A 21,844-nucleotide genomic window follows, 5' to 3' on the forward strand; every position below is an offset into this window, starting at 1 on the left:
GTGGCGCAGTTGGTAGAGCTGTTGCCTTGCAGCCAGAAGGTTCTGGGTTTGATTCCCGGCCCCGGTCTTTCTGCATGGAGTTTGCATGTTCTCCCTGTGCATGCGTGGGTTTTCTTCTGGTGCTCCAGTTTCCACCCACAGTCCAAAAATATGACTGTCAGGTTAATTGGCCTCTCCAAATTGTCCCTAGGTGTGAATGTGTGAGTGCATGGTTGTTTGTCCTGTGTGTCTCTGTGTTGCCCTGCGACAGCCTGGCGACCTGTCCAGGGTGACCCCGCCTCTCGCCTGGAACGTTAGCTGGAGATAGGCACCAGCACCTCCCAACCCCACTAGGGACAAGGGTGTAAGAAAATGGATGGATGGATGGATATTAATATACTAGTAATGTATTTAAATTACACTTAATTTTTATTTTTGATTTCCTGCTATTGATAATAAACTACAATTTTAATTACACATAATTCGTCTTTATTCCTACTTTCCTATTTTGTACATTACATGCATAACTACACTACAGTACTTATATTGTTTCAGGCTACAATTACATGGAAAGATTAATTACACAAGATGTTCAAGATAATTCAAATATTTTGTTTTATTAGGGACATTTTAAAATTGTCCAATTTTACTCACAACTTTATGAATTTTACATAAATTATCAGTTTACACATCAAAAGTGAACACATGAACATAAAAATTTAAGTGTGACAATAAAACATGAAAGTGAGGATCAATGACAGAACATTCCTGTTCACTGCACCTTACAGGAACCTACAAAAAAGAACAATAGAGCAATTAAACAGAGAAAGTATTTGTATTTTTAAAGAGTACAGAAAAATGGCAAATAAAAAAATAATACTTACAATTTTAAGACGTTGTGGACTCGCCATGTATGTGACATCATAAGAACTGATGATGATTGGGACCAGATGCCTGGGGTGGAAAAACATTTCTGGGTGTCGTCTTTGCCTGTTTATGTTAGAAGTAGAAAAAAATAGTAGAAAAAAATAGTCAGCAATGTCATAGTTGATGTTGGCATAAACTATGAAGCTGTTTTAAGTGTGGACTTAAGGAGACAAACTACCTTAAAATCTTTCCATCCATGATCTGAACACACTGATCCTTGCAGGATGGTGAGGGGGGCTGGTGGTGCCCATCTCCAGCAGTCATCAGATGAGAGGCAGGGTTCACCCTGGACAGGTCACCAGTCCATCACAGGGCCCTGAAAGCCAACAACAAATAAAATGTATGAAAGAGAAATGTTAGATTAACAAAGGGAAAAATTCTGTCCAGTTATCTTTAAATCAAATCATGTTTATTAAACACTTGGTGTTGGTAACACAGCAGTTTTTGCTGTTGAAATGTAGCTAGCTCCTCATTAAAACAAAACAAAAAAAAAACAAAACTTACATCATGAAGACAATGTGGAGGTTAATCTTCAGAGCTGGTTGGTAATCTGGTGAATTCAGAGTCTCTTCTGAGACAGGAAAGTCTTTAGGTTTTCTAACACCTGGTTTCTCTGGCTTCCTCTTTCATCTTCATTTGCTTAGACTGCAAACATATCCGTCCGTCCGTCCGTCCGTCCGTCCGTCCGTCCGTCCGTCCGTCCGTCCGTCCGTCCGTCCGTCCGTCCGTCCGTCCGTCCGTCCGTCCGTCCGTCCGTCCGTCCGTCCCTCCATCCATCCATCCATCCATCCATCCATCCATCCATCCATCTTCTTTACACCCTTGTCCCTTAGTGGGGTCAGGAGGGTTGCTGGTGCCTATCTCCAGCTAACGTTCCAGGCCCTGGACATTTCGCCAGTCTGTCGCAGACTGCAAACATATGTTGAAGATAAAAACAATGATGAACGAGTTAGAACAACAACCTCACAATATCACAATATGTTGTCCCGTTGTGTTGTCGTCTAACTCAGACTAGGACGTCACCAGCTTGAATTTACCAAAATTAGTAACTATTGTCAAGGCCCTCTCTACTTTGAAGGCAATATTATGCGAGTAAAATGGCAAATTTGAACAGCACTTGTTATCTTCCTTGCGTTCAAGTTTTTTCTTCTCTTTGTGGCGTTTTTTAAATAAATGAAAGTGTGCAATACCGCCAACATCTGGTCCAGAGTGTGAACTGGAGCTAATGGAGTTGATTATAAGGTTTTACATCACACATCTGGAAATGAATTGGGTACTTTCTTAAAAATTACATCATGATTATAATTTTTTTTATTGTATGCAATTTTAATAAATAGTAAAAGATTATTAAGGCACTTAAAAATTCATACTTTAAATACTTAAAAAGTATGCCTACATATTACATTAAACACACTTCAAAGCTGCCTAAAAGACATACTTCTGCATATGTATTAATTAGTTTTATTTTGTAATCAGGTTGCTGGGTGATGCAGACTTCTGCCCAGGTCCCTCTTGAAAATAAGATCTGGATCTCAATGGAGTTCACCTGGTTAAATAAAGAAAATTAAGGCATACTTCATTAGCCTAAAATTTACACTGAGATGTAATTTAAAACATACTGAAATTAATAATCTAAAGTAGTGTTAAGTGAATTTTTAAAAAATTCTATTTTGAGCATATATTTTAAAATATACACAAAATATATTTTAAATATACTTGAGAAAGTGTATATTTACACTTGGGCAAATATATATTTTGTTCACTTAAAGTATACTTTTATTTAATGTATTAAAAGTGTATTTTGTTTAAGTGTGTTTAAAGTTCTATTTTCGAAATTGGTACAAGTATACTTTTAGTATCCTTCAGATATGCTTATATTAAGTACTTAATATACTTAATGTGTACTTTCAGAAATTTAAGTATGTTTGAAGTATACTTTTTTTCACCTGGGCAGTAAGCATAGCTACCAGTGATGGCAGATGACCAATTTTCCTGCAACAATAAGTTGTTTCTCCATCATTAGCACATTTAGCAGTGAGTGAATGAAGTTGATTGACAGCACTAAGAGCGTCCTACTGGTTCTGATTGGTTGTTTTGGTCAGAATGGTGCATTTCTTTAGCCAGTAATAGTAATTCAGGAAGGAGGTGGAGGAGATTGATTATTTTCACATCTTATCTGTCTCACAATAAACTGCTATGACATTGTGACAGGTTTAACAAATATGGACAAAATATAATTTTTATTAAAGTTATGTACTGCAGCTTGGATAAAATGCAACTACATAGCATTTTTTGAGAAGTCTGGATTGCTTTATATTTTGCATGTTGCCTATGACTGTTGCTCATGGGGAGACATTTCAGTAATCTAAAACTAATAGAAAAAAAATTTAAGCAACCTACTTGCATACTGTATGCAGACTGTGCGTGCTGAATTGTACTCTTGCATGTAAAATTTATGAGCAGTATATATTGTACTAGTTATCAGTATTGGACCAAAGAAAGCAAGGCAGTTGCAAGCCTTTGAAATTGGGGGGACGATGCAACAACCTACTCTAACTCTTTAATTAGTGACTTTTGCAAGAGAGTACAAACTCATTTATGTGAAATGTGACATGTGTACCTCTGCCTCATTTGCTTTATGAAATACCTTTCATAAATGAAAATAAAAAGGGCAACTTTCACAGCTCCTTGAGATGAAAAAGTGCCTCTTTCCAAACTCTGCACAGAAAACAAACAATTACATTCTTGACTGCGTTTATTTACTCCATGATTGAGCAATACAGGCAGACAGGCGCAGGCAGATTAATTAACTGGCGCCTGAAAACCTTTATTCTTAAAGCATTGTCACATTGATGGATGGCTGATTATAGTCAGTGAGATGGCTATCAGTACACAAACAAATATCAGACAGAATAACAAAAAAGTACAACACAGAGAAAGGAGGAAGAAAACATAAATTCAGGTGTTTTTTAACTGACCAAGAAAACCATTTTTGATGATGGGCACTGCTGGGCATGAAGAAGAAAAAACATGTAATTGGGACCAGAGAAGGAGGCCGTAAGTGCAACTTATCATGCCAGCAGCAGCTCAAATTACCTGCCTCGTGCGTCTTTTGATGAGGTTTCTCATTAGGGGTCTATACAGCCCAGACTTTGGAAATATCACAGAATTAATTAAAATGATAGGAATGAAGAAAGTAGGCTGCAAATAACAGGGTGGGAGAGGGCCTGCATAATCATTGTTCTGATCAGAGCACTATTGTCTGTACATGAATGTGCCTGCTGACGGCAGCCAGTGGCTCTCCAGTGTTTATCTAGAATCCTGGGATAGCTTGCTTCCAGCATGTATCCACTGATAGAGCATTCAGCCTCCGTTTACTATGAAGAGGCTCAAAGGCTTCATTTATGCCTGTGTTTGAGCAGATGATGATGGACCACAGCTTGAGCCAGTATGAATCAGTTTAACTGTAGGATGAACCATATAGGAACAGTAGGTTTATTTTTCTACTTTCACTACATCTTGCAAAACATTTGAACCCCCTTATACTTAATTACATTTCCTTAAACACCAAGGCTTGTAATTGGTTTTGTAACTATTTCCATATGAAGAGATGTCAATTTCTTTTGTTTCACATCTGTTCTTGAATTTCTTTAGGCCTGTGCATAATTAGTTGCTTTTTGAAATCTTTCAAACTCTTTAATGTTTCAGCATTTATTAAGGCTTTCAGAGTTCAGCAAACCACAGTTGGAGCCAGAAAATATAACAGTCACAAATTGTCCCAGGAAATTTCAGCAGCAAAGGAAGTTATGCTTGATTTGGAGATCTGTTTTTTCATAATAAAGGAAATTGTCATTTAAGTGCAGATTTACACTGTTAATTGCAACATTGCATTTAATAGAAAAATGAAATGTGAAAAATATGACTGGATCTGACTTGAAATTTTCATAGTTGTAATAACACTCAAATTAACTCTAATAAATGTTTGGATGTATGGTGGGCAGTGTTGCTGCAGTTACCTTGAGAACGTAATCCAACTGATGAGTTGGACATTGGTCGGGCCCTGTTGAACAGTAGAACACTAAGAGTCCCTATGTGTTACTGCCTGTGGGAAACACACTCACCAAACACGCTTTGACTCTAAATAGAAAAATAACCATGGGTAGCAATCACAGGATTGACAAAGTGATTAACATGGACTTACCTGAGACATGACGACTCCCAGTGAAAGGAGACAGTACCACCTCTACTCCTGTTGTTGACCCATCACCATAGAAACCTCCTGTTACTTACCAAAGAACAAGAAAAAGTAAACAAATGCTCTTCCAACAGTCAGGAGCCTTTAAAGTGACAGTACAGACATTGGTTGAATATCAACCCTATACATATCTATTAACCTGAAGGACAACATCCCGGTTCAGAGAGCCCAAAAGTGAAAGTGAAAGTGAAAGATTACAAACAAGAACTGTTGTTAAAAGGCTGAATAATAAAATCAAAGTCTCCATACACTGCTCCAGTTCATGTGCCTGGACGAAAGATGGCAGTTTGTGTCTTTGTATTAGAACAAAAACTACTCAACAAAAAAAATTTCTCTGATCAACATCCATCACCCAGGAGGATACAGGACCTGACAGACACTTTGGGTTATTACACCTGGTTTCATCAAGGGAAGGCTTACCATCAAGGTTTTGTTTCTGAAGGTTCCTGACAGTTTACTACCTTCACGATGCCCTGGGGCCTCAATGAATGGATCTGTATCTCATTTGGACTAACGAACGCCCCTGCAGCATTCCAAAGGAGCATGGAGGAAATGCTGGGGCTTCTCAGAGAGGAATGTTGGCTCCCCTAACTAGATGATATACTATGTATACAGCAACATGGGGTAAGGCGTAAGCCAGAGAAGTGTGAGCTTTTAAAAGCTAAGTAAGGTATGCCAGGTGGATAGTAGCAACTTGTACTGGCTGTCAAATACAAGAATTTGGCCCTGCAGCAGCTACATAATGAGATGCGTCATGTGGGCACAGAGAGAGTACCATATTCCACCTTGCAAGGAAGAGATTTTATTTTCCCTTTATGGCCATGTACGTTGAAACCTACATCACCAGAAATGTCCAGGCATGTCAAAAAAAAATTAGTAAGTAATTAAGTAAGTAAGTAAGTAAGTAAGATAAAAGTGACATATGCACAAAGAATAAAATGTGCTGCACTACAGCCAGAGAACAGAGTTTCAGTGCAGAACCTAAGAGAACGTGGAGGACTGGACAAGTTAAGATCCTACTGGGGAAAGAGTAGTTAAAGAGCAACTTGCAGAAAACCCAGTTTGTGAAGACATTGACGTTGCAACGCAATCTCCTACTGTTAGTAAGTAAGTTTCCTGTTGAAATAAATCCACCTCATGTTCAAAGTCTGTGTGGTAGCATACAGACAAGACAAAGCTGACACACCAGAAGAAATATAGAAAAACAAAGACAAACAGATCAAAGAGACTCAGAAAATGATTTGGATGAAGGTGAGGGCTCAGGTTATTGAGTATATCTGCCGAAAGGACGGCACAAAAACCTGATAGAGATGAACAACACACATCCGACTGTTGACTTAGTGGTTGGACAGCCAACTTCACAACACATATGTACAACAGACACAATCTCACACATGAAAACATGTACCTGTTGAAAGTGGACTGGGTAAATCAATGTTCTTTGGATCTCAGGAGCCACTGTTTGCTTTGTCAGGGGGTGTGCAACACACATAGAGGTATGATCACAGTTTTGTTTTATTGATAATTTGGTAGAATTAAAATGGAATGTGGAGTTAGGATGTTGTATCGTGGTACAGTGCTTCTTTTAAAGAGACGAAAAATAAAACATAGAGCTGACTTCATAATATTTTCCTCTAAATCCCAGAATCATTCAGCCCTGTTAATGACAAGTTTTTTTTGTTGGACCATCAAAAACCTTATTCTCCTTGTGTAGATAACAAATAGAATTGGTTCTTAGCTCTGAACCAGCACTAAATATGCTAAGGTGGAAACTGAATTCTAATTACTTGAGATGATAAAAAGACAGAGAGAAACTTTGAGATGTCTACCCAAGCAGTTTTCTTAAACTAGACAGTTTTTTATCAGCTACCTTTCAAATTTAGATGAGATTCGCATTGTATTTGTATACCTTCCACAATCCTGCTGTCTTGTGCCAGGCACAGAAAAACACTAAATCCTTCAATCTGTTGTCTTTGATAGTTTCTCTACCCTGCATTCTCTCCACCGGCAGGGTTCTAAATTAATTAACTACTGCCTAAAAATCTTGGTAGTTAGAATATTGTGATTCAATATCAGATTGACGACTGAAGTTCAGAGCTGCGAGCATACAAAACCAAATCAGACCAATAAAAGCGATGAAATGAAATAAAATAAAATGCAACCCTTAATAGGTGGGCTTGTAGACTTGATTTAAAGGAACTCAGTGTCTTGTCGTCCAACTTTTAGTGTCACTTCAAAGGAAAGCTTAAAGAAAGGTAAGCTATGTGGACGTGATGCTAGCAAAGCTAGCTGTACTGACTGAGACACACATGTTGCATCTGCGATGAAAAAATGTTGTCACTCATGCGCTGAATTATTGTGTGGAGGTGTTGACTGAGGTGTCGCATATATGGGACAACGCTGTGACCAAAGTGCAATATAGTGGTACGATATTCAGGAACGATCCGATTCTTCTGGATGGATCTTTACTGATTAAATTTATTTCAGCTCTAAGTATTTAATATCTAGGTGTTTTATGGGAATGTGGATCTTTCAGATCAATTTGAGAAGCAATTTTGATAGGTAAAAGTAAATTTTTTTGTGTCACGTAGCGCGGGGTGCTGGTCTTGATTTGGTCTTGGGTAGGTGGTCTTGACTACAACTCTGCTACGTGGCTCCTTGGTTGCCTGTCCTCTCCCACCCACCTTCTTTCCGTCCCCTTTCTGTTGGATTTCTTTAAAAATAAATGCCACTAGTGGCAAAAATAAAAAGTGAAGTTCATGTTATGTTTGGACAGGAGACCAGATGTTTCCATCCCTGAAATTATGATGCATAGAATCACATATCTAAGTCTAAACTATGTTACAGAGAGTAAACACAACATGCTTTATCTGTGGCACTGTTCATTAAGATGGCACATTTCTAATGTAATAAAATTAAATACGATCGGTACACTTAATATTAGTGATTAGGTAATCCATTCAGCAAGTACTTTTACTTTTAAATATATGAATATGTTGGTAATTTTTTTCTTAATTCATTAAATGCTAGTGAAAAGGAGGCAAACAGTAGTCTGTAGCTACGCTAACTATGCTAAATGGTTGATAATATCACACAGTCTACTCACCTCTTGGAGAAAAACTGGGTTATAAATTGACACTCTTGCCTTTTTCTTTCTCTCCATCTTTTTTTTGAAAACCTGATTTTCTAACTTTTCTTAGCAGCATAGTAACTGCCACAGTCGTTCATGTTTCCTACTGTCTGCTGCTGAACAGTCACTCTCAAGCACTCCAAGCAGGAACGAATCATTTCATGCAGGGGGAGGGAGGATTCAGGGCAAATATGGATGTGTGATTTTTGGTCTGGGAGTGGGAACATTAAATTTTTACTGCTAAAAACAATCTTCGAAAATGCAATATGATTCATTTTGTAATTGACAGGGCCCCATTTTTTTATTTTTTTTATTTCTATGAACAATAAAGAAATAAATAAATTGTGGAGGGCCCCCTGTTGGTCAGAGCTCCTAGAATTGTCATTACCCCCCCGAGATATGTTCTAACGCCTCCCACCCCTCTCAAGAATCTGTGTGTACAGATAATGGATGGATTGGAGGGATGGAGATCATTGATGCGATTCAACCAGAAAAATGCAATGTTGAGCTGTCTTTCCACTGCAGACAGTGAGATCTGTGACACATGTGCAGTCCCTCCTCTATGTGCACTCTCTAGTACCACTCTGAGTGAAATCAGCCACTAAATCAAAACCATGCAGTAGTTTAATCAAGTAGACAAAACCAGTAATGACTTTTAAATGAGGCGTATTACAAATTGAGTGTTATGGGCTAATCTAAATAAAATGGGAAGTGAATACTGTAAAAAGTTCAAAGTAAACCTTCCCACATCAGAAAAATACACTATTTGAAGTATCAGGGCTGTTAGTTATCAGTGTCCAAAGAGGTTTAGAACTTCTTCAGTGAAAATAAATTTAGTTTTGAGATTCTGTAATCACATACAGTAGTTGAAGAACATAAACCCCATCAAATGTACATTTTTCAAAATATATTTTTGATCTATCTTTTTACCTCCCATCTACACGAAAAACCATTTTGTGTAAAACAGAATTTTTTTTAAAAAGTTTCTAAACTGGAGACTCTTATTGTACTTTATAATGTATGTGACTATGAGGCTGATAATTCAGTCGTCTCTTGGTCAATTCAAGCTAATTTTGGTGCAATGTGGAAAAGGAGAAATGAGGGAAGACACATCATATACATCTTGAGTTGAGTCATGGAGTTCTGACAAAAGTTCAGTCTGGAAGACTCTAGTCACCTTGCTACCTTTGACCTTTTGCCCATGACGCATGACGCAATTGCCTCTCGCGCAGTGCAATAAGGCGGCTAACTGCAGAGCACAAAGTAGCGAACGTTCCAGATTACAGAACAGTTTTTGGTTAATTTAAAAAAAAAAAGTTTTGGTGAATATAGTGGAGTAGACTTGCTACTTGTCAGATGACGGAAAACATTGAAGTATCGTTTCTGCTTCAGCTCGGAGTCGCGGTTTAAGCAGAGAGGTAATGAATTTCAACAGACACTGACAGGCCTCTGCGTCTGCCTTTCTCTGAAGAACTACTGAGCTGGAGGAGACAACCAGGTGAGGAAAAACTGTTCTTATCTATCGATTCAGTATTTTTATTATACAGACATTAAGCTGTTGTTGTTGTGCTATTAGCTAGTTAATAGCTAACGACTTTGCTAGCAAAGCTAGATAACTAAAAAGCTTCTTCCCTGTATCGTTAATGATATCAGTCATTCTTCAGTATCGCTTATGCAATAAGGGCACATCGCCCGTCCAAAACTTATCATCTCCATAATGGATATATGTCCGATCTTCTAATTTCCTTTGCTGCATAATGTACATTGCATTTATTCTGGCGTTAGGTAAATGTATCTTGAAGGAGAATAACACTTAATAGTCCAACAGTCCAATAGTTGGACTATTAATAATAGTCCAACAAGGATATTCATTTAGAATTAAAAATAACTCACCCTGAATTACCATGATAGATATAATGAAGGGGAAAAAAACTCAACCCAGACTTTAAGTTTAGGGTCTGGTTCAGAGTATGAAGTTAAATTTGTTTCCTAATTATTCACTGGGAAAAAAAACTAACCTCCTATTATGTTCGTTTCTGAGGTACAGCAATAATGTTCGTGGGTCAATTTGACCCGGGGAGAGTTTTATCATGCAATAGTGTCAGAAACCAAAAAATTCCTCCAAAAAATTGTTTTATCTGATTATTAACTCTAATACTAACCATATCAATCAAAATTTGTGCAATTATGTTTTTTTATTTCTCAGAAATTAAGGATTAATGATGACAACTTACTCAATTACTCATTTGGACATAAAAAATGGGATTTACATTTTTTATGTCCACTGAAAAAAACCTAGACACAAAAAAACTATAATTTCCTTGAAAGTGATCTTTGGTAATTTTTTTATATTACATTTAATTTTTTTTTTCAAAGGGTGATCTTTATAATTGAACTTTAGACACACATACTGTTCCGGGTCAAATTGACCCGCCAATTAAAATCAAGATAAATTAGTCATGCAGAGAGTATTTATGTGTTTTCCTCCACTTCTACTGAGTGTCACTCAGTGTGGGTGGAGTTTACCCACGGGAACAGAAAAGGTTCCCGTCAAAAGTTGTATGAACACCTGCTTTCTCGCAGTTCATTGTGAAGTAAAGAGAGCAGGGAGAAAGTGGGTTTGTGTGTGTCTGCATGTGCATGTGTGTGTGTGGTGTGTTGTGTTGTGTTTGTGTGTGTGTGGTGAAATAAGGTTCATAGTTGAAAGGAAACAAACAGAATTGGACATTTTTTATCTTTTTTTGCACTTTAACTTGACTTCCGGGTCAAATTGACCCGAACATTAACGATGTAACAAGTAGACGCAGGGGGGGCTGCAAATGTGTAAAATGAATACATTTTCAATTTATATGTAGAGTTCACCTATTAAGACAAATAGAAAAAGTTTCATGCAATAAAAATACTTGCAACTATTTTAAAAATATTTTTAAACTATAAACGGGTCAATTTGACCCGCAAAATAATAGGAGGTTTTAGTAAAATAAAATTGTAATCAAAACTTTTGGAATTGTAATGATTCCTTTAAAAAAATGTTTTGTTAAAAATACTTTTTTTAATTAAATAACAATTTTTTTACCAAACATAAACATTTATTTGCTTCAGAAATCTTTTGTTGTGATTTTAGGCCCTGCTACCGACATCATGTGAGAATCACAAGCAAAACTTTGAGTCACAAACAAACTTAGAATACCAAGAAAAGATTTCTGACAAGAGCAAATAAGTTTGTTTTGCAAAAAAAATTTACTTCATGAGTCAAAAATGTGTGATTTAAATTTTTTAAAAAGTTTTTTTTAAGCAAAACTCAGTAGGCTTTTCTCATGGTGGCAATCATTAGCAATTCAATTTTAGTTTTGTTTTTTCATTTTTCTGCAGTTCCACGTTAAAATTTGATGCAGCTCTGCTTTCCTGAATGGACCATCTTCATCTCCACTGCAGCAAACAGGCAGCTTTTTTAAATATATTACAGTCCACTAAAAGGTTGCATTGAGCCCTTGTTTATATTTTTAATAGTGTAATTATGTAAAGACAAAATATGTCTGGTGGTTTAGCTCTGATTTACATATTTTGCTAAATTGCGGGTTTGAATATTGCAAAACTTTCCTAGAACAAAATAGACCTGCAGAAAGAAATTACTAATAAAATATCTTACATAGGCATAATGTTATGCTCTATATAGAGATGTTCGTTAGCTTTGATTGTATATGTCACATTTTTGTAATTTATCATTGTTTATTAAACTCTGAAAGCTGTGTGGCTTTGTTAATATTCTGTCCTAGAATGTGGTTAGACGTGCCCATTTTTTGTTGTTGAGCACCTGCCCCTTTAGTGGTCTCTGCACGGCCCTGGTACTGGGGCTGAATTACCATGATTTTGTGGCTCTGCAAGCAGCATATCTCTCTGAAGAACAGACAGCAATAAAAAAAAGAGAAATAGTTCTGTCAAAGCTGAACCCTCCTACATGTGAGTAGGAATGACATTCTGAGGGAAAATCTAAACTTTTTTTTGCCATTTTAGGGCTAATTACGATCAAAAAGATCTTGGATTCATGTTTGTCTGCGGATGGCCCTGAAAAACCCTTGTGGGCAGGTAAGAAGCTTAGGAAAAAATTAGTAGTAATATAGTTTAGGAACTAAAACTTCTGTGACGTTCTAGAGTCGTGGGTAAATACTGTCCATTATTATCATAACCTGTAATCTGTAAAAAATTTAGGGTTACCTTGTGTATGCACTGTGTGAATAAACTCAAGTGTCATAACTGTCCCTGAATTTACCTTCAACATGTATTGCCAATTCATTTTATCCACAGCTTATTACCTGGTATTTTCTCTGTTTTATTTTCACTCACAAGGTAAACTTAGACGGTAGTTTCCATTCGTGTTTCCTTTTTCCAAACACATTTGTAATTTGCCTTGCTGCACTGCTTTACAGGCCTTGGCCTCTCCAGATCTCTACTGGCATCCTCAACGAGGCAGGAAATTGAAAAAAGGAGACAGAATCAGCAGCAAAGCTGACGGAGGATGAGCTGCCAACCATAATTACCCCAAGTGCTATTCAAATGGCACCTCTCTGTATAGACAGTTAAGAATACCCATGTTTTCTAATGTGCTCCTGCAGCTCCATCAGCTATGTTTCTGTCCAGTGGTCAAATTCAGACACATTGAGAATGATCACACACAAAGGCTGCATAATAGCTACTTACAGCTACTTAAAGCTACAACTTCAATACCCCTGTGCTATGGCTTTTATTGCTCACAGGCTACTCAGAAAATTTTAGAAAAATTTTACTATAAAAATCTGGGTTCCAGTCATCAGTCTTGTTGGTTCCACAGCAACTTAATTTGTCATATTTTTAAAAGTAACAAAAAACATGAGAAAACATTAAGAAAAAATAATTTAGCTGTTTTTACTTGAGTGCTTACCTAACTTCATTTTTGATTTATTAATTCAAATCAAAGCAGCTGTTTGTACATAGAGCTGTGAATCCGTCCTCTGGGAGAGATTCTAACACGTCCTGGGAGAGGTGAAGGAATAAAGACCTCTGTATGAAAAATAAATAAAAAATGTGTCAGAATGGGCCTTGTTCCATTGTCTTCCTTACCTGCCAGATCGGTTATGTAAATAAAATGTTGTTCTTAATAACTCACCTACTCAAATTAAGGTTAAATAACATGAATTGATGTTGATGATGTGGATTATCAGAGCTGTCACCCCAAGGTTGTCAGTACCTGTCATGGCAGCAACCTTCTGCTGGTATACACTAGCAGTGAGGATTTACTGACTCTTCCCCTTGAAGGGCATTATTATTATTGACAGTTTACTTGAAAAGGAAGCACTACATCTATCAATTCTCAAAAAGGGGCCATATGATCAGATTTATACAGTTAGTTTTGGGTTATGTTGTAAAAATTTAAGAAATAAAGTATGTAGCATACAGTTTTACTGAATGAAGTTTCAAATGCATTCACTGGGCTTTCTTGTAAAAAAATAACTATGTTTTAATAAACTGCTTAGAAAATGGGTCATGGTGATTATGTCACAATTGTGTAAAGTTGAAGTCATCCACCAAGTTTTTTTTTCTTATTTTAATTCCAGTTCATATTAAAATCACTAAGCAGGATTACTCCCCAACCTTTAACCAGGCATTGTTACAGCAGCATCAGGTAAAGATGGTGTCAACCAGGTTTCAGTCAGAAGTCTATGTTAAGATAGATCAATAGGTGCTCTGATTGTTTGTTAATGTGACCAGCAGGTGGAGATCTTTTTAAAAGTAACAAGATGCACCCGAACAGATTTAGCAGTGCACAATATTTTATTAAACAATTCTTCTTTAAAACATTTCTCTTTAAAAACGAGGCTTCAGGCCCACTACTCGATCCCTGGAACAAAAGGAACACATAAGGAAAAAGAACAGACAAGATCAATTATTCCAAAAGAAATAAAACAAAACATGCAATGCAAAAGAAATTGGTAAATCAAACAAAAAAAGAACAAATTAGTAACTTCAATCACAAAACAAAACTAAAAGAAAACAATGGAACAAATCGTTGTCATCCGCTTCCAAATGCCCTTCTATGGGGCCACAGGAGTAACGCCCCGCCCACACAGCCTGCCCAATCCGCAACGGGTTTAGTTGAGAGCGGCCAAAACAAACAATGGCAAGACAAGACAAGACAGCAGAGCGTCCAAAGCGCTGCAGCTCCAAACAATCAGTTGCCTGAAACAGAAAACCCATTAACGGTGGATCCAGATAAAAGAAATCAAAAGCTAAATAGCAGGTAGCTTACCCAGGGGTGGAAACACAGCCTAACCCGGGAGGAAGCGGGTCAGCAGGTGAGGACCAGACGGAAGCCGCACGCCACAGCAACCCCCAGCTGCAGCCGGCAACGCCATCAGAGCAACAGATCGCAGACGAGTCGACCAAACCCACAAGCCGACATGTAGCCGCCGACCGTAGCAACAGTGGGAGAAACAAAGACGCATGCACCTCGCAGCGGCCTGCCCAACTATAAAGGCGTTCGCCTGGCCCACCAATCAACGGTGCCCGGTGCACAGAGTGGGGGAGGGTGGAACACCATCCCACCACATTAAGAACTCATGCATTGGACATTTAAATGACCACATCAAGTAAGCATTTTGACCCTGGCTTTCTTTTATTTTATAAGTTTTGTCAACAATTTTTATATTAAACATTCATCATATACTCTTCGCTTCTGCCACTCTTGCATTTAGATGTTACTTTAAATCCACATCTTATGGAACATTTTCTTTTACTTTGAGAATCCACTGGTATCTTTGCTTGATTATATGTTTGTAGTGGTTTCATAGTGTGATGATTTTTTCACAACTGAGCTTCAATATGAAGCTTTATATTCATCATCAGCCATTTTTGTTTAACGTCTGGTGCCAACACAGAATGAGACTGTCCTGATCAGACATAGAGAAAAATAGTTTCTGGTTTCAGCACACATTATCTTGAGTGTTTGTAGTGATTAGTTTTGATTGTTTTGTTTCTGTATGTTTCTTGTATGACAGGGATGCTGCCAGTAGAGCTTTGTGTAAGGTCATAGGACACAGAAGGAAAATCAAGACAGTCTTATATCATAGTTACGCTGAAATGTCGAACCACTGGACGATCCAATTTTAGTTTTTTTTCTTGCTTTTACATTAATAATATGAAACTGCTGATGAGACTATTTTATTCTCAAGAGAACCAAGAAAAAAATATTTCTACATGTGAGGTGTGAGAAAAACAGCAGGTATTGATCCAAAGGTTCTGTATTAAAATAGGTCTCTGAAGATTTAGGTTTGCTGCATTTGTTGCATTACTTCTTGAAACTCATGTTGGGTGAAATAGTTTTCTAAGGGCATTGCAGATCAAACATCCAGGCAGCAGTACAAAGCATTGTGAGGGTTTGAAGTCTTCAAGAGCAAGTAGTTGATTTGAAATTATAAAAATATCAAAGTTGAGGTGTGAGCTGACTCATAAGAAGAAGAACCACACAGGAGAACAAGATTGGGTCAAAGCCCAAGTGAGGTGGACAGAGTTTTAGAAACAGACAGAGATCCAACAGAATGTTGAATTTTATGATTACTACTTCATTTTTGATGCCATGATCTCTTAGCTTTGGCTTTGGATTGAGTTTTTCATTGTTCATGTGTATTGTTTCCTTATATTCTTGTGATTGAATATGCACAGTTAAACGATTTGTCATGTAACACTGGGGTAACACTGACTGTTTAGTCAGTGTTACCCTGCTCCCCGTGTTTTGCTTTTGTGTTTATTCAGTCATTTTGCACAGTCAGCTAATCTCCTTTCACTCCAGCTTTCTTCTTTCCATCTGCTGCAAATAATTTATCTCACCAGTTGCATGTTCAACTCCCCCTCCCTTTATTTATGCCTCTTCATTCAATCAACTTTTCCCAGTTACCATTTGTGTTTATAACAGATATGTTACCTGATGGTGATCTGTGTTTTCAGTTTGCTATGGTGCGTTTCAGAGATGCTCTGGCCAGAATTCCCCATGGGTTCCTCACATTGGGGGTTTTCCAGGCAGCTCCCACTGGGAGATGACCCCAAGAAGACCCAGAACTTGTTAAAGAGACTAGATGTCCTGACTGGCAAAGGAATATGATGGGATCCTAAAAGATTGTCAAGACCTGTCAAAATAGGTCATACTAGATTTGTCTTCTGTTTATTGAGCTCTGAATGACCAGATTAAATCTAATCTTACTTTTCTAATCACCTTCAATCTGACAGTTTTATGTTTTTTCAGAGGGCTTTGCTTTGTAATCTGATTGACTTTGGGTTTCCAGAATGGTCAGAACATTCTGTTTTTAAGATCCTGTGTAGTGGAACTATTTTGATAAGGGGGCAGAAACTTTAACTAGTGAAGTATCTAAAGACTGAGGCAAATGGAGCAGGGCTGAAATTGGCAACCACCATCTACTGAGCAAACTTCTGCCACCATCACCACACAATACAAATGCTTCTCTCCAGTTTATTAACAAATAAAACTCTACCACACAGTTAAATACTTTAATCGACAAAGGATGAAACTAATAAACTATCAAAAGTTAAAACAGCAAAAAATATAAAAAGGATGGAATCAAGAAAATAATGCAGTGGTATCACAGTCCATGTATGCTTTAAGACCAAGGTTTATATTTAAGAGTTTTGTTGGTGAGGTCAAATTATATGGAGAGCCATTTCAGCCAAGATTAAATAAATAAATATATAGGGAAAATAAATAAATGAGTAAAAATTAAATAAATGGGTAAAATAAATAAATAAATGATTAATTGGCACCTTTATTCCCATTTATATTTATACATTTATTTTTTCCCAGATTTATTTTTCCCTTGCATTTGTTCATTTCCATATTTTCCTTTTTCATTTATCTTTTTCCATTTTTCATTTTTATTTATCTGTTTTCAATTTTTTATTTTCCTTTATCTGTTTTAAATTTTTCCCCTTTTCATTCATCTATTTTTCATTAATCTATTTTTTATTTATCCCATTTTTGATTTATTCCTTTTTAATGTATCTATTTTTCATTTATCTCTTTTTGATTAATCTCTTTTTCATTAATCAATGTGTCTCTTTTTCATTAATCAATTTAACCCTTTTCCATTTGTCAATTTTTCATGAATTATTTTCCAATTGTCCCTTTTTATTTATTCTTTTAAACTTTTCCATTTTCATTAATTCTTTTTCATTTATTCTTTTTCTATTTTCATTTTTCTTTTATTGTTTTTTCCCCAAAACTTGGAAAAAGGGGAAAAAGAATAAATGCAAATGAGGAGAGGCACGTCATCAGGCTACAACTTCCCCAACTGGTTGGTTAGTGTCACACCGTACTTTGCTTCAAGAAAGATGGTGACCTACTAACGGGTTATCAATAAGCGGAAGCTCATTAACTTCATTAGAAAATAGTGTTATGACTCCAGAAAGGTCTCTGGTCATCCTGAAGCTGTGAGCCCACTGGGAGTCTAAAGGGAAAGAGTGAGACCAGAGGCCTGCAGGATATTCTGCTGTGACAGCTTAACATCTGAAAACATACATGATAGAAACATTAATGAATGTGCTGCGCCAACAAGCTGTACTTTTGACCTGGTGGCGATCAAAAATACACCTGTTGGCCTCAAATTTGGTTACAAATATGAATGTAGTTGGAAAACAAACATCAGCGTTAGCTTACCGTGCTACGTCTGGGCAACCGGAGGATCCTGGACGGACAGCAGAGGTGCATGTCTGAAAGATGGCTTCCAATGCAGATCTCCAAAGCTTGCCACTTTCATTCTTTCAGCTCAGCAAAAACAATTCTTTATTTGATGCTCCATAGAGCTGCCTCTGGATATTGCAGTTCACTTATGATGTACAGAAAAGTTTGCTCCTTATAGTTGGATCACAGTTATGAAGGTGTCCCAAACCTTCAATCATAAGCCAACTTCAGCGGCCGCTTCGTCCAAACTATAAAAACCCCCGACGGTGAAGTTGTAGCCTGATGACGTGCCTCTCCTCATTTGCATTTATTCTTTTTCCCCTTTTTCCAAGTTTTGGGGAAAAAAACCTAGAGAGCTTTGCAACCAACGTCACTGCGTGTGACGTTTACGTCTCGCGCAGTCGCTCGGCGCCATCTTTGGTGTCCACAGACCAAAACAAATTAGTCACAACACCGGTGTTTTCTTTGTGTTACCGACCGCAGTGAAGTTGTTTTCGAGTTGGTTATTGGATATTCGCGCTACGCACAGTAAGGGCTGTTTAGCTCAAGGTTGATCCAATTTATGAATGCTAATTTTGGCCAGCTGTTCTCTACCAATCCCTCCTCAAGCGCTCAGAGGTTCACATAGGGACCATCAATTTCCGAACCAAACACTCCTGATACAAAAAAGTGGTAATTCATGCTATTGAATTACACGAGGCACACTATCCTCTATTAAAATTTTAAGTCATATTCAATATTTTAAATAAATTTAATATTACATGTTTTCTTCAATAGCTTCCAAATCATGTGCCCCATTAACTCAAAATCCGTGTGAAATTATTCTATTAAACTAAATAGATTAGGCATATTTTTATTCCATTTTGACCTCTTTTTTTATTTTTTAAATAAAAATTATATGTAAGAAATATATTTTTTTAAAATGTTCATATTTGTTCATCACATTTGTTTTGTTACTTGTAATTACATAAAATTCTAGGACAGGATCTATTTCATTCAATGTTACCTGAAATATGTTAAATACAACAAATATTTACTTAAAGGGTGATCTATTTCATAAAATTTACTTGTCACCTTTATTGTTTAATTACACATTAAATGTTTAAAGCTGGGCTCTTTCATCTGGTTTGTGTCATGATGTGGCGGTGGACACAAATGCAGCAGGCAGTAGACGTACTTAATGGCAAGTAATAATAAGAAAATTACACTTTCTTGCTCCTCTACTAACAAAAGTCTGCTGGAAAACATCTTTGTGTGTGCCCTGGGTGGAGTGTTTTTGTAGCCACTCTATCCCTAAAAGTACTGCTACAAGGGGACAGAGGTTTAAGACGTAACTTACACCAATGCTGTTTTCAGATACCTGTCAATTATTGACTTCTTCATCTGCTTACTTCTTAGTGGACCACTGGATGTGCCTTATAATTCACATTATGTAACCAGACTACAGGGCTGAAAAAATTGAGAACAAGTGACAAAATGGACTCCAGACACTCTTATCCATGCTTAAATAGAATATTAATCAAATTTGAAATTTACCCACACCCATTACTTTCTATTGGAGAACTCATTTAGAGCTGAGAATAAAACTACTGCTCAGTCCAGTTTCCAACCTTCCTCTGTGCCCATTGGTTGGCACATAAAAAAACAAAAGAACCAAAGCCTTAGCATGATCCAAACAGGAAAGACACCATAGTTTAATTGTAGATGAGAACACAGAGTAAAAAATTACCATAAATGCTAAAGAAACATGATTTAAATGCTGACTACAGCTTATTCAACCAGTAAGTTTTTTCTTACAGGAAATGACACATCTGGTAAAAGATAAACAGACAATGTACAAAGTATATCATTTAAAATGTCAAATACACATCTCAATAATCAGTGGAAAGGCGTTTTGGCATTACCGCAAACGAACCATTCTTATAGTTGCTGGCCAGCGTATTCCATTCTGCATCATACTATTATTTTGATATTTGAAATTCAAGGCCATCACTCTAATCTTTAGCTGTTTTCACCAACTTTACTACAGAGGCATCCAACTGGAGTACTTGCTAGCCAGAGTCGGTTAAAGCACACTCAGGTGTTGAGTGTGCAAATTGACATTTGCATCACTCAGTAGGACTTGACAGCATGCTGAGGGTGCACTTAAGAAGAACTGCATTTTGACACCCCTGCTCTGATCAGTTTGAAGACTGGACTCTGGCTTAGAGTTGGCTCTTAGTTTGGACCATGTAAACCAGGGGTGTCTGGGCCGGCATCCTTGCATGTTTTAGAGAAGTAAAACATGCAAGGATGCCGGCCATGCAAGGATGCCGGCCACTAGGGAGAGAACTCCCTAGTGGTTGTAACAACCTCCTCATCAAGTCAGTGTTCTGCTTAGGCCTCTAATGAGCCATCATTTGATGCAGGTGTATAAAACCAGGAAGAGAACTAAAACATGCAGGATGCCGGCCCTCGAGGACTGACTTTGGACACCCCTGATGTAAACGGTTGCCTAGGGCACCACCTGCTGGAGGGGTCGCTGCTGCAAGAAAAAAAAAAAAAAAAACACCCAACAAATGAAAAAATATATATATATTTGTAATGATGGGCAGTCTCGGCTGGCACCCTATGCATATGTTCTGTACTGAAAAAAAAAATTGGGAAACAATGGTCACACTCCGTATGTCACTGTGTTCCTCATAATTTGAAGAACTTCCATTATTGACACTATAATGTGCTGAAAACAGATCACTATCAGCTGATCCCAAGTAGATAAAGATATTTCAATATATTCACTTTAAAATTTTCTCTTCAAAATAATTGTGTTTGTGAGAGAATGTTGACTTTTTGAACATACTCCTTAAGTTACAGTTTAGCTCAAATGCTTCTGTTCTTGTTAGCCGTAGTTAGGAGAAGATTGTGTGGTAACTTGATTTCACAGTTTGTTTTCCAGCTAAAACAGCTGTGAAATTATGGTAGAATAAATGACAAGCTGAGTTGTTGTCTCTATAACCATTTTGATTAGGCAAAGAGAAGTGATGTAGTGATGATGTATGGTTTGTGTAAACAGCTAGCAACATGGCTTACAAGCATAAGATCAGAAATCATTTCAGGGAGAATGTGTGGTCCCTCACACAGAGTGTTTGGGGGAAAGAGGAAACTGTGACACAGATGGTGAGGTGAGGAACTGCAGTCACCTTCATCATGATTCCTCTCAGACATTTAATTTCACACCATATCAAGCTTTAATCATAGATTGGCTTTCTCATAAGCACTCCAAACAGCAGTGTTATTTATGCTTCCTCGACTGAGCCATATCTATACATAAGATCCTTTCAGATAAAAAAAGGCCATCTTAAATTAAAGACCGCACAACATTTCATAAAATTTTCTCACCATCAACTCCCTCTCCCCAGGTGATAACCAGGGTGATGTGGACCACAGATTAGTACATGATACATAACAAGGTGTGAGGCAATCACACTGATTGCTGTGAAATACCATGGTGACACTCGTGAGTAGGACTATGCAACGCATGCACTGCCAAAGACCTTACAACTGGAAGAAAATGAACTGCACAATGTAGTCAGGAAAGCTATTCAGATCACATACCGGTCACATTCCCTGTAATGTCTGGAAGGAACGCATTTCTGGGGATCACTAAGATTTCCTGCCTGATAATGAGGAATGGCTAATATACTGATTTAGATTTCTTAGTGTATTGCTTGAATCTATGTGCAGAACTGAGCCCAGCATTGGGGAGACTCAAGCACTGGAACCTCACCACCCTGTTCAATTACAGATGTTAACCTCTGGTGTTCCTACATCCGGCTCTTACCATCATGAATTA

The 21,844-nt window shown here is 37.4% G+C and overlaps 1 long non-coding RNA gene across 2 annotated transcripts; it reads right to left on the minus strand.

Annotated features, from left to right (window-relative positions):
* Nucleotides 1-371: 371 nt before the first annotated feature.
* LOC145553873 (uncharacterized) lies at nucleotides 372-7,177 on the minus strand. Of its 2 annotated transcripts, none has more exons than XR_014089915.1 (6): nucleotides 5,108-7,177; nucleotides 4,923-5,008; nucleotides 1,411-2,452; nucleotides 1,085-1,222; nucleotides 864-969; nucleotides 372-771 (listed from the first exon to the last, which is right to left on the minus strand). It is a non-coding gene; the product is annotated as an uncharacterized LOC145553873 (long non-coding RNA). The 2 variants fall into 2 exon arrangements; XR_014089916.1 differs by having other exon boundaries at nucleotides 373-771; nucleotides 1,411-1,815.
* Nucleotides 7,178-21,844: the final 14,667 nt, after the last annotated feature.

Source organism: Poecilia reticulata, chromosome 11, assembly GCF_904066995.2.
Source record: "Poecilia reticulata chromosome 11, P_reticulata-male-v2, whole genome shotgun sequence".
In the NCBI taxonomy this organism is placed as follows: Eukaryota; Metazoa; Chordata; class Actinopteri; order Cyprinodontiformes; family Poeciliidae; genus Poecilia; species Poecilia reticulata.